This window comes from Salvelinus alpinus, chromosome 10, assembly GCF_045679555.1.
Source record: "Salvelinus alpinus chromosome 10, SLU_Salpinus.1, whole genome shotgun sequence".
NCBI classification, from domain to species: domain Eukaryota; kingdom Metazoa; phylum Chordata; class Actinopteri; order Salmoniformes; family Salmonidae; genus Salvelinus; species Salvelinus alpinus.
Genome location: NC_092095.1, coordinates 38588385 through 38600522, shown reverse-complemented (window position 1 = coordinate 38600522; position 12138 = coordinate 38588385). Strand labels below are relative to the sequence as shown.

At 44.2% G+C, this 12138-nt stretch overlaps 1 pseudogene; it reads right to left on the bottom strand.

Moving 5' to 3' along the window:
- The window catches only part of LOC139532047 (ribonuclease 3-like), a 146544-nt pseudogene that overhangs the window by 92617 nt on the left and 41789 nt on the right, over positions 1 to 12138 (bottom strand).

Here is a 12138-nt window from a genome sequence, read left to right as displayed (position 1 = left end):
AGAAATCTTGGCCTCTGGTCCCAGGTCAGTTTTAATGTCCCTGTGAATGCTATGAGGATACAAACACTGCCTACACCTTCCTCTAGATGTCAGTAAGTGGTGACAATTTGAATGGAGTCGATTGCGCAATCAGGGCCCGTATAAAACAGAAAAGACCGGAAGTAGCTTTCTTTTGGATCCTGCGCTGGACGCATGAAGGGCGTCGGACCGACCCCTTTCCAAGCCTTGGTTTAGCCAGTAATATATCGCCGGTCATGTTTTTACTTGTTATAGGTGTTAAAAACATCATAAGGTAGTTAATTTAAACCGTTTTAAAGCAATTTATATCCGTTTAGTGCGATTTTGAGGCATTTATTTGTGACCCTCTTCCATGAGCTGGGCACGTTTCCTGTACATACCGAACGTTATTGGCCATTTCGACGGGACAAGAGGACATCTTTCGACCAAAAGACGATTAGACCGGAGAAAGGATACATTGCCCAAAATACTGATGGAAGAACAGGTCACAGTAAGAACTATTTATGATGATAAATCGCTGTTCTGTTGAAAAATTTTAAACGCATATATCGCCATTTTGTTATGTGTAGCTTCGCTTGGCGGACCCGGTATTGCACAGTAAGGATAATTTTAGAAATGTAAGTCAGCGATTGCATTAAGAACTAATTTGTCTTTCGATTCCTGTCAACCCTGTATTTTTTAGTCAAGTTTATGATTAGCTATCGATTAGACTAGATCACTCTCAAAGATAGCGCCCGACATTTTCAGGCCAGTTTTGCTACTATTCTCATTGTATAACCACGTTTTTTTGTGGCTAAATATGCACATTTTCGAACAAACTCTATATGTATGTTGTAATATGATGTTACAGGAGTGTCATCGGAAGAATTCTGAGAAGGTTAGTGAAAAAATTAATATATTTTGGTGATCATAACGTTATCGCTCCCGTTGCCATGAATTCATGCTGGGGTAACGTTTGCACATGTGGTATGCTAATATAACGATTTATTGTGTTTTCGCTGTAAAACGCTTAGAAAATCTGAAATATTGTCTGAATTCACAACATCTGTGTCTTTCCATTGCTATGCTTTGTCTATTTTTATGAAATGTTTTATGATGAGTAAATTGGTAATACACGTTGCTCTCTGTATTTATTCTAGTCGAGTTGTGATGGTGGGTGCAATTGTAAACTATGATTTCTACCTGATATATGCACATTTTTCTAACAAAAACTATCCTATACAATAAATATGTTATCAGACTGTCATCTGATGAGGTTTTTTCTTGGTTAGTGGCTATCAATATCTTTATTTGGCCGAATTGGTGATAGCTACTGGTGGAGAGAAAAAATGGTGGACAAAGAAAAATGGTGTCTTTTGTTAACGTGGTTAGCTAATAGATTTACATATTGTGTCTTCCCTGTAAAACATTTTAAAAATCAGAAATGATTGCTGGATTCACAAGAAGTGGATCTTTCATCTGGTATCTTGGACTTGTGATTGAATGATATTTAGATGCTACTATTTACTTGTGACGCTATGCTAGCTATGCTATTCAGCTTTTTTACTGGTGGGGGGTGGGGGGTGCTCCCGGATCCGGGTTTCTGACTCGGTAGAAGTTAACACAGCGCGGATCCAATCCGGAATCCAGCCCCACCAATGTGTCGGAGGAAACACCGTGCACCTGGCGACCTTGGTTAGCGTGCACTGCGCCAGGCCCGCCACAGGAGTCACTAGTGCACGGTGAGACAAGGATATCCCTACCGGCCAAACCCTCCCTATCCCGGACGACGCTAGGCCAATTGTGCGTCGCCCATGGACCTCCCGGTCGCGGCCGGTTGCGACAGAGCCTGGGCTCGAACCCAGTGTCTCTGGTGGCACAAGTCTGTAGACCACTGCGCCAGCCGGGAGGCTTGTGCTTTTTAATACAACATTTCCTTAGTTCAAATTTGAGCAATCACTGTTTGACAACCACTTTCCAGATGTGAAAGTTGACATTAATTGAACTCTGCAGAATTTGTTATAATTGCTTTATAATTTTTTATTTTTTTTTGCATAGCTTTTCATGTTAAAATGACCACTGTATGTATGTGTCCCACCTCCGTGCCTGTGCGTGTGTGCGCGTCAGCCCCCTCTGTCACAGAGTGCAGTAGGAGGCAGGGAGAAATGGCATGGCTTCATCACCACAGTGACAGGAGATGAAACTAACCAAGGTCACATAAACAACAGGACTTAGTTCTGTGTGACAAGATGTGCTGTGCAAACACCTCTCATATGAATGCCGAACACACAAATGCGCATGTACACACACACACACAATCACAACTCTCATACGAGCTGCACACACACACGCGGAGACAGTGTACAATGTTTTAAAATGTTCAAAAGATACACACTTGAGAGGAAACATACACATAAACAAGGAGACAAACAAAAAAACCAAATTGTTTTCTGTCACAGCACGAAGTGAGAGCATCTGCTGTTGTAATAATACCTCTCTCTCTATCCATCTCAATATCCCCCTCTCTCCTCTCTCTTTTATCCCCACATCTCACTCTCCTTCTTCGCTGTTCTCTTTCTGTCTCTCCCTCTGTGTCTCTCTCTCTCCGGTGTACTGAAGGAGCTGCTTCGGCACTCAAACCAGTGTTTGAGAACACCAATCATTTACTCTCGACAAAAGTTGTTGTTTTTCGTTGGGGCTTTTATTAACATTGATGTGTTGCAATCGTCTTCTGTTAAGTTGCCTACAACCTCATCCCCCATCACACTAAGAAAGGTTCATTCACTTTAGAAAAAGCAATAAAATCCTGGCAAATTGAAAATACAATTGTGCAGTGCTTCTTTAATGTGCATAAATGAGCCCATTGGAGATGGTTGTGATGTGTGGTTTTGCTCAAAGTGCCTTTATAAACGACATCAAACGCAGATATGTTAGATTCGTCCTCCAGGAAAGGAAACAGCTTGCCTCACACGCCACCAAAACACACGTGACCACACGTGAGAACACATGCTCGCACACACACATGTTCGAGACACACACACACACAAAGCATCTTATCTGTGATGAAACCCCTTCCAGCTGCCTTTGAGGTCGAGACCTCTAATCTTGCCATGACAGTGTGAGTGTTCCCGTGCGTGCGTGCCCGCTATATCCTCACTGCAAGGGGACCAAATAGGGGGAATGGTTCCTCTGAAGGACATCTTCCCACTCCTATATTTGTGCTGAGATTTGTGGTTTGACCACGATTCGACCACAACTTTGGAGATGCTCCTACACAGCAGATGGTTCTTAAACATCTCGTCTGGGACTCTCAGCCATGCATTTGATCCATTTGATCTATTCCAGAGCTGTACACCTGATTCAACGTCTCAACAAATCATCTAGCCCTTGGTTAGTGAATCCGGTGTGGTAAGTCAGGGCTACAAGAAAATTGTGAAAGGTCTGGGGGTCCGCGAGGAGAGAGTTGAGATCCACCGCGTCTAAAGGACATCCTCCCACTTCCAGATTTGTGCTTAGATTTGTGGTTTGACCGTTAGTCGACCACAGCTCTGGATGCTCCAACACAGCAGATGTTTCCTCTGAAGATTATAAGGCAGCTATGAGGAGAAACACACCCCTGGCTGCTTTCTCTCTCTACAGGTATATTTCTTATTGATATTGACTGTACAATACAATATAGGCTATATTTCAAGAGCTAAGGGCTTTTCCTGTGGTTTTGATGATCCATCACTGATACTGACTCCCTGGAAGTTACAGAAAGTAGAAGTTATGGACGGAAAGTTGACGATTCAAAGAGTTTTGCCTCTTATTGCATTTCTCAAACTTTCCCAAGAATAGGGGAGTGGGAACCTCAAGGGAAGGAAAAATGTATTAAAACATCTCAAAGTAACACCTTCGGTGTCAATCAAAGAGCCAGTAGATGAAAATTAAGATAATTCTAGAGAGGGATGGAAATAGACTCAGAGAGAGAGAGAGAGAGAGCTAGAGAGAGAGAGAGAGCACTTTGACAAGAATTCTGTCCGTGGAAAGATTACCCTGCAGCGGTCCGACCAACCGCACAACATGCAGTGATCATTAGATGGAGCCAGTCAAGTCAGCTCCATCCATCGTCAGGCTAACCAGCCTGGCTGCTGCCTTCTACGACTTACATTACCTGCCAACCGAAACAGAGAGAGATACAGACATAAACACGGAGATAGAGACACAGAGAGAGAAACTTTTGTCAAAAGTAGTATACTATGTAGGGAATAGAATGCTATTTGGGATGCGGCCACAATCAGAGACCCAGGCAGCAGATGCATCTCAAGTTCTCAGCAGCCCCCCCCCCCCCCCCCCACACACACACACCCAGCCACAGTTCGCTCGCTCAAACCTTCCCTTTCTCCTGCCCTCCCTTACTATCTAGCTAGCCAACCGAGTCAGTAATTACCGGTAAGTAACCTTGACTTACGTCATGACCTGGCCAGAACAACTCTTACAGCAACTGTACAGTTTCAGATTCATACCCAGGAAGTTACTGAAGCCAGAACACATATATTTATTATGCATCAAAAATGGCACCCTATTCCTTTTCAAGTGCACTACCTTTGACCAGGACCCATAGGGCTCTGTTCAAAAGCAATGCACTATAAAGGGAATTTGGTGCAATTTGTGATCCAGGTCAGGGACATTCATGTCATTAACGACTATAATATGCCTGTTGTCTTTGCGTCAGATTTAGGGAAAGGCAGGTGCTACATTTACATTAGTAATTTAGCAGTGGCTCTTATCCAGAGCGTCTGTATACGCAGACATGCTTCTGTGCTGCTGCACGCTACAGTTCTCTTTAGGGAAAAACATTGAAATACTGAGACGCCCTTCTGATAAACAGGGTCCAGAGCTCAAAATATCTGACAGTCACATTAATAACTTCAAATGAATTATTCAAAAAAGCTCAGGCTCTAATCCATCAAATACAAATAAAGCAGTTTTTCCCTCTCTCCTCCTCTCTGCTTTGCTCTGGCCCGGCAGCCCAACCAAACGACATGCAAAACTGTGCAGGCACATTAATGACAAAATAAACGGAACAAGAAAATAAATGAAACTTTGTCGTCGCCGCACCGAGACTGCTGATTGCATTCCAACATCAAACATCTTAACTATTCCAAACTAAAAGGGGTTGAGGGAAACAAAGGAGAGAGAGTGAGAGAAATAATAAAAAAAGGGAGAGAAAAACAGTGAGAGAGTGAGAGAGAGGAACCGAGCAGAGATAACTATCCCTCCATTGCTACCATCCACAGCAATTAACAATGGAGCTGTGCTCGCTCAATAAATTCACCGTCTCTGCATTGTGCAAATCTGACATTCAGACGAGTGAAACATAATCCTGTTCTCTGCTCTCTTAATAGGAAGAGTGTTGAGATTGAAGAGCGTTGAGGCTGAACAGAGAGAGAGACAGACAGAGAGAGAGAGAGCGAGGGAGAGAAACTCATAATGATCCACCATCTGCATCGTGGCAGTGCCTGGTGGCTGCTGGCACACTATAATCCACAGATCAAATACACAAGGAAATTAGGGCCATAAAACAGAACGTAAGTCCTTTCTTCTTTTTCAATTCTTTCCTCTTTTCAAGCGGTTCAATAGGATGGAAGGAAGGAAAGAAGACGAGAGGGCTTATCAGTCATGACCTCAAGGAGAGGAGTGGAGGATGGAGGGAGGGGAAGAGAAAGCTTGCGGCAGCCCCATCGAAAAGGCTGAGGGAGAAAGTATTTTGTTTACATTACAAGAGGTAAAAGAGAGAGAAAGGAGAGAAAACGAAGACACAGGAGAATGTAAAGGCGAACTGGGCCAAAATAAACCAAATGGGAATGGACCACTCTGCCAGGAAGTTATTAATGACAAGATATCAGAAAAGCTCAATTTTCCATTGAACACTTTGAATAATGCAGGGTTGCAGGCGTCCATTTGCATTTCAGATGCCGCTTTACCTTTCCACCTCTCTCTCTCTCCCTTCCTCCCTCCATTCTTTCCCTCCTCTCCCTTCCTCACTCCCCGCCAAAGAGTGGCCCTGCTTCAGGGCAAGCAGATATAGACATTGCATGTGGGTGCGTGCGTTTGTACCACAGTGAGACAGGAGAGTCAGTCGGTCTATGCAAAGTAGGAGATTATCTGCCGCTTCCGATTGCTTCCTGCATAGCCAGGGATTAAAGGTCACCACGGCACATAAACAAATACAACAAGGGTCACAAAACACATCCAACAACCACTTAAAACCATCCACTCTTCGCTACGCTCTTCAAATATAGATGTAGATGCATGTCATATTTCATCTCTCTTCTTTAAAAAAGGACAAATTAAAGAGTCGAGAAACACATCTGAATTTTATGTGAATAAGAGAAGGCACAGGAAAGATCAGAGATATGCATTAAAATAATATGTTCCAAAATGGAAGACACATCTACAGAAGAAAAGCAAATTGTTCTCAGGGATGTTTGAGTGTGTGTGTGTGTGTCTGTGAGTAAGTGAGTCAGTGAGTGAGTCTGTGTGAGTAAGTGAGTGAGTCTGTGTGAGTGAGGGGGTCCGTGAGTGAGTCTGTGTGAGTGAGTGAGTGAGTGAGTGAGTCTGTGTGTGGGAGTGAGTGAATGAGTCTGTGTGTATGTGTGAGTGAGTGAGTGAGTCTGTGAGTGAGTCTGTGAGTGAGTCTGTGAGTGAGTCTGTGAGTGAGTCTGTGAGTGAGTCTGTGAGTGAATGTGTGTGTGAGTGAGTGAGTGAGTCTGTGTGTGTGTGTGAGTAAATCTGTGTGTGTGTGTGAGTGAGTCTGTGTGTGTGAGTAAGTCTGGGTGTGTGAGTGATTGAGTGAGTGAGTGAATGTGTGAGTGATTGAGTGAGTGTGTGTGTGAGTGGGTGTGTGAGTGAGTGTGTGAGTGAGTGAGTGAGTGAGTAAGTCTGTGAGTCTGTGAGTGATAGAGTGAGTCGTGTGCGTGAGTCGTGTGCGTGAGTGAGAGAGTGAGTTTGAGTGAGTCAGTGAGTGAGTCTGTGTGAGTGAGAGTGAGTCGTGTGAGTGAGTGAGTGAGTGAGTGAGTGAGTGAGTCTGTCTGTCTGTCTGTCTGTCTGTCTGTCTGTCTGTCTGTCTGTCTGTCTGAGTGATGGAGTCGGTGAGTGAGTCTGTGAGTGAGTGAGTCTGTGAGTGAGTGAGTCTGTGAGTGAGTGAGTCTGTGAGTGAGTGAGTCTGTGAGTGAGTGAGTCTGTGAGTGAGTGAGTCTGTGAGTGAGTGAGTCTGTGAGTGAGTGAGTCTGTGAGTGAGTGAGTCTGTGAGTGAGTCTGTGAGTGAGTGAGTCTGTGAGTGAGTGAGTCTGTGAGTGAGTGAGTCTGTGAGTGAGTGAGTCTGTGAGTGAGTGAGTCTGTGAGTGAGTGAGTCTGTGTGAGTGAGTCTGAGTGAGTGAGTCTGAGTGAGTGATGGAGTCTGAGTGAGTGATGGAGTCTGAGTGAGTGAGTGAGTATGTGATTGAGTCTGTGTGAGTGATGGAGTCTGTGAGTGAGTGTCTGTGTGAGTGATGGGGTGATGGAGTCTGAGTAAGTGAGTGAGTGATGGAGTCTGTGTTAGTGAGTGAGTGAAACGGTAATTGAGTGAGTCTGTGTGAGTGAGTGACTGAGTGACTGAGTGACTGATTGACTGATTGACTGATTGACTGAGTGAGTGTGTGGCTATTTGGTATTTGGTATTTTATTAGGATTAGCTGTTGCAAAAGCAGCAGCTACTCTTCCTGGGGTCCACACAAAACATAATACAGAATGACATAATACAGCACATCTTTAGAGAAGAACAGCTCAAGGACAGAACTACATACATTTTACAGTGGGAGCTGCTGTGTGATACTGTATCTGTTTTACAGGAAATGTGTGTAAAACAGGATGAAATGACAGCCAGCGTGCCCTCGGCCTGTTACTCTAAACTGGGAATGTTTTAGAGAGGAAGGAAGACTCAATGAGAGGGAGAGAGAGGGATATGAGGGAAATAGAGTGAGAGCTAGAGATAGAGAGAGGGGGGGTTAAGTCGGGGGCACATGAGCTCCTGAATAACCTCAAACCTGAATTAGAGTTGGATAAACCTGGATTGTTTTACAAGGACTCACACATAAAACTACCTTCTACAACAAACCATTCATCCAAAACTTCAAACCTACAACCTTGGATTTTTGACAACTATTAGGATTCTTATTGCATAGGACTACCCAGCAAACTCTCTAGCAAACCAACAACCAGCAGAAGAAGCACACCAGAAACCTAAACAACCTGCAGCTGAGTGAGTAGATCAGTCTGTAGATACTTCTAAGGGTTCAGACACATCAATATCATTTGCTTGCTGAGAGTACCTAGCACATCAGTGTTTATTTGCGAACCGAGAACGCACCAATTTTACATGTAGAATCGTGAATTTTTTTGGCAGTCAGACATCTAGAGCGGGTGGTCCCTAAAACACAGCGCACTGAACGATCGGCAGACAGACGAGGGTGAATGGGCAAGGCAAAAACATTCAAGTGTCTTTGAATAGGGTATGGTAGTAGGTGCCAGGCACACCTGTTTGTGTCAAGAACTGCAATGCTGCTGGGCTTTTCATGCTCAACAGTTTCCCGTGTGTATCAATAATGGTCCACCACCCGAAGAACATCCAGCCAACTTCACACAACTGAGGGAAGCTTTGGAGTCAACATGTGCCAGCATTCCTGTGGAATGCTTTCGACACCTTGTGGAGTCCATGACCAGACAAATTGAGGCTGTTCTAAGGGCAAAAGGGGGGGTGCAACTCAATATTATGAAGGTGTTCCTAATGTTTGGTGTATTCAGTGTAGATAAGATGGCGTCATACTGGATTGCCGCCGTTTTGCAAGCTCCGAGCCAACTGATTATTTGTGACTCTTTTGTAGTTTATTTTTACTTTACTTTTTAATCTGCCTTAATTTCTTACAACCGACAAGAACTTCTGAAAATCAGATCAGCAGTTACTTACCTCAAATGTGGCTTCAAGTTCGACTCATCTGCCCTGGGCTCTTTCTGTAATTCCGACCCAATTTTCGGCCTACTCAAGTGGAAATGCCGGCATTACAGAAGCAAGAGGGGGGGATCCTGGCGAGATTAAGAGAAAGGGAAAACCGGCAACCTCTTCACTCCATTCTACTGGCAAATCACTTGATTATAAGATAGATGGCCTCCAATTTGCTACCAACAGGACTCTCGAAACTACAATATTCTCTGCATTTCTGAAACATGGGTCTCCGACAATATACCCCCCATTACTATCCAACTCGATGGATTCCCCATTCACTATGCGGACAGGACAGTGGAGTCAGGGAAAATTGAGAGGGGGAGGGGTTTGCCTCTTAATCAACAACAACTGGTATAATGACTCGAGTGTGGTGGAAGTGTCGGCCCATTATTCACCCGTCTTGGAATACCTGATGGTCAAATGCCAATTCTTCTACCTCCACGAGGGAGTTCACCCAAATTGGAATACCTAATGGTCAAATGCCGACTCTTCTACCTCCATCAGGGAGTTTTCAGCTGTTATAGAGACTAGTATACGTTCCACCTCATGAAAAGAAAAATTATAATTATGCGTCATTAAGCCACGTGATGCCCAACATGTCTCCTTTGCAACTATGGTCGATAAAGTCTTAGACCACGGTTATTCTACACACACGCAAGCACAAAAGGCCCTCCCTTGTCTGCCAATCGGCACATAGGATCATGACTCAATACTCCTGCCTCCTTTATACAAGCAGAAGCCCATACAGGAAGTGCCCGCAACTCGCTCCATTGAGAAATGGTCACCAGAATCAGAGATTATGCTAAATGGCCACTTTGCTAGCGCTGGATGGAATATGTTAAGAGGCTACACTTATAGCTCGTCGATGTACACAGGCTCCGACACCTTCCGCATGTGGCAGGGGCTACATTCCTTTATGGATTACAAAGGATGACACCCGTAATCTGCCCAATGATGCCTTTCTACCAGACGAACTCAACACATTTCATGCAAGTTTACACAATAACAACATCGTGCCGGGTGAGGGCCATCACAAACCCAGAGGACTGGGTGATATTGCTTGCAGAGGCCAAAGTGAATAAGATCTTTAAATCAGGTCAACTCCCGCAAGGCCGCGGAACCCGGCAGTATTCCAGGGCGCGTTTTCAGAGCATGCGCAGAACAACTGGCAGGCATATTCACTGTAGTTTTCAACCTCTCTTTATCGCAGTCTGTAATCCCCACATGTTTTAAGAGGACCACCATCATTCCTGTTCCCAAGAACTCTAAGGCTTCATGCCACAATGACTACCGCCCTGTAGCACACACATTTGTAATCATGAAGTGCTTTGAATTCTGGTTCTGGCACATAACTCCATCATCCCAGACATCCTAGATCCACTCCAATTTGCATACCGAACCAGCAGATCCATAGACAATGCGATCTCAATTGCACGTCACAAGGCTATTTGACCAAGAAGGAGAGTGACAGAGTGCTGCATCAGATGACCTGGCCTCCACAATCACCTGACCTCAGCCCAATTGAGATGGTTTGGGATAAGTTGGACCGCAGAGTGAAGGAAAAGCAGCCAAAAAGTGCTCAGCATATGTGGGAACTCCTTCAAGACTGTTGGAAAAGCATTCAAGTGAAGTAGGTTGAGAAAATGCCAAGGTTTGCTACTTGAGGAATCTCAAAAATAAAATATATTTTGATTTATTTAACACTTTTTTGGTTACTCCATGTGCTATTTCATAGTTTTGATGTCTTCACTAATATTCTAAAATGTAGAAAATAACAAAAATAAATAAAAACCCTGGAATAAGTAGGTGTGTCCAAACTTTTGACTGGTACTGTATATCACTCCAGTATCCAAGCACATTGTAAATATGGTACTGGAACTGATTGAACCTGTATATAGTGCATTCGGAAAGTATTCAGACCGCTTGACTTTTTCCAGATTGTTACATTACAGCCTTTTTCTACAATGTATTAAATGTTTTTTTTCCTTCATCAATCTACACACAATACCCCATAATGACAAAGCAAAAACAGTTTTGATTTTTTTTGCAAATGAAATAAAAATAACTCGAAATTGAGCTCAGGTGCATCCTGTTTCCATTGATCATCCTTGAGAGGTTTCTACAATTGATTGGACATAATTTGGAAAGGCCCACACCTGTCTATATAAGGTCCCCCAGTTGACAGTGCATGTCAGAGCAAAAACCAAGCCATGAGGTCGAAGGAATTGTCCGTAGAGCTCCAAGACAGGATTGTGTCGAGGCACAGATCTGGGGAAGGGTACCAAAACATTTATGCAGTATTGAAGGTCCCAAGAACACAGTGGCCTGCATTATTCTTAAATGGAATTCGTTTTGAACCACCGAGACTCTTCTTTGAACTGGCCACCTGCGCAATTAGCTGAACTGGACAAACTGCGCAATTAGCGCAGAAGGGCTTTGGTCAGGAAGGTGACCAAGAACTCGATGGTCACTCTGACAGAGCTCCAGAGTTCCTCTGTGGAGATGGGAGATTCTTCCAGAAAGACAACCATCTCTGTAGCCCTCCATCAATCAGGCCTCTTTGGTAGATTGGCCAGACGGAAGCCACTCCTCAGTAAAAGGCACATGAAAGTCCGCTTGGATTTTGTCAAAGGTACCTATAGACTCTCAGACCATGAGAAACAAGACTCTCTGATCTGATGAAACCAAGATTTAACTTTTTGGCCTGAATGCGAAGCGTCACATCTGGAGGAAACCTGGCATCATCCGTAAGGTGAAGCTTGGTGGTCATGCTGTGGGGATGTTTTTCAGTGACAGGGATTTGGAGACTTGTCAGGATCGAGGGAAAGATGAACGGAGTATAGTAGAGAGAGATCCTTGATGAAAACCTGCTCCAGAGCGCTCAGGACCTCAGACCGGAGCAAAGGTTCACCTTCCAAGAGGACAATGACCTTAAGCACACAGCCAAGACAACGCAGTAGTGGCTTCGGGACAAGCCTCTGAATGACCTTGAGTGGCCCAGCCAGAGCCCAAACTTGAACCCGATTAACATCTTTGGTATAGTAACCTGGTATATCTATGTTTACCAGTCAATGGCAGTATTGACTCAAGTAGGGGGTTTGCTTTCCGCTATCCGTAGC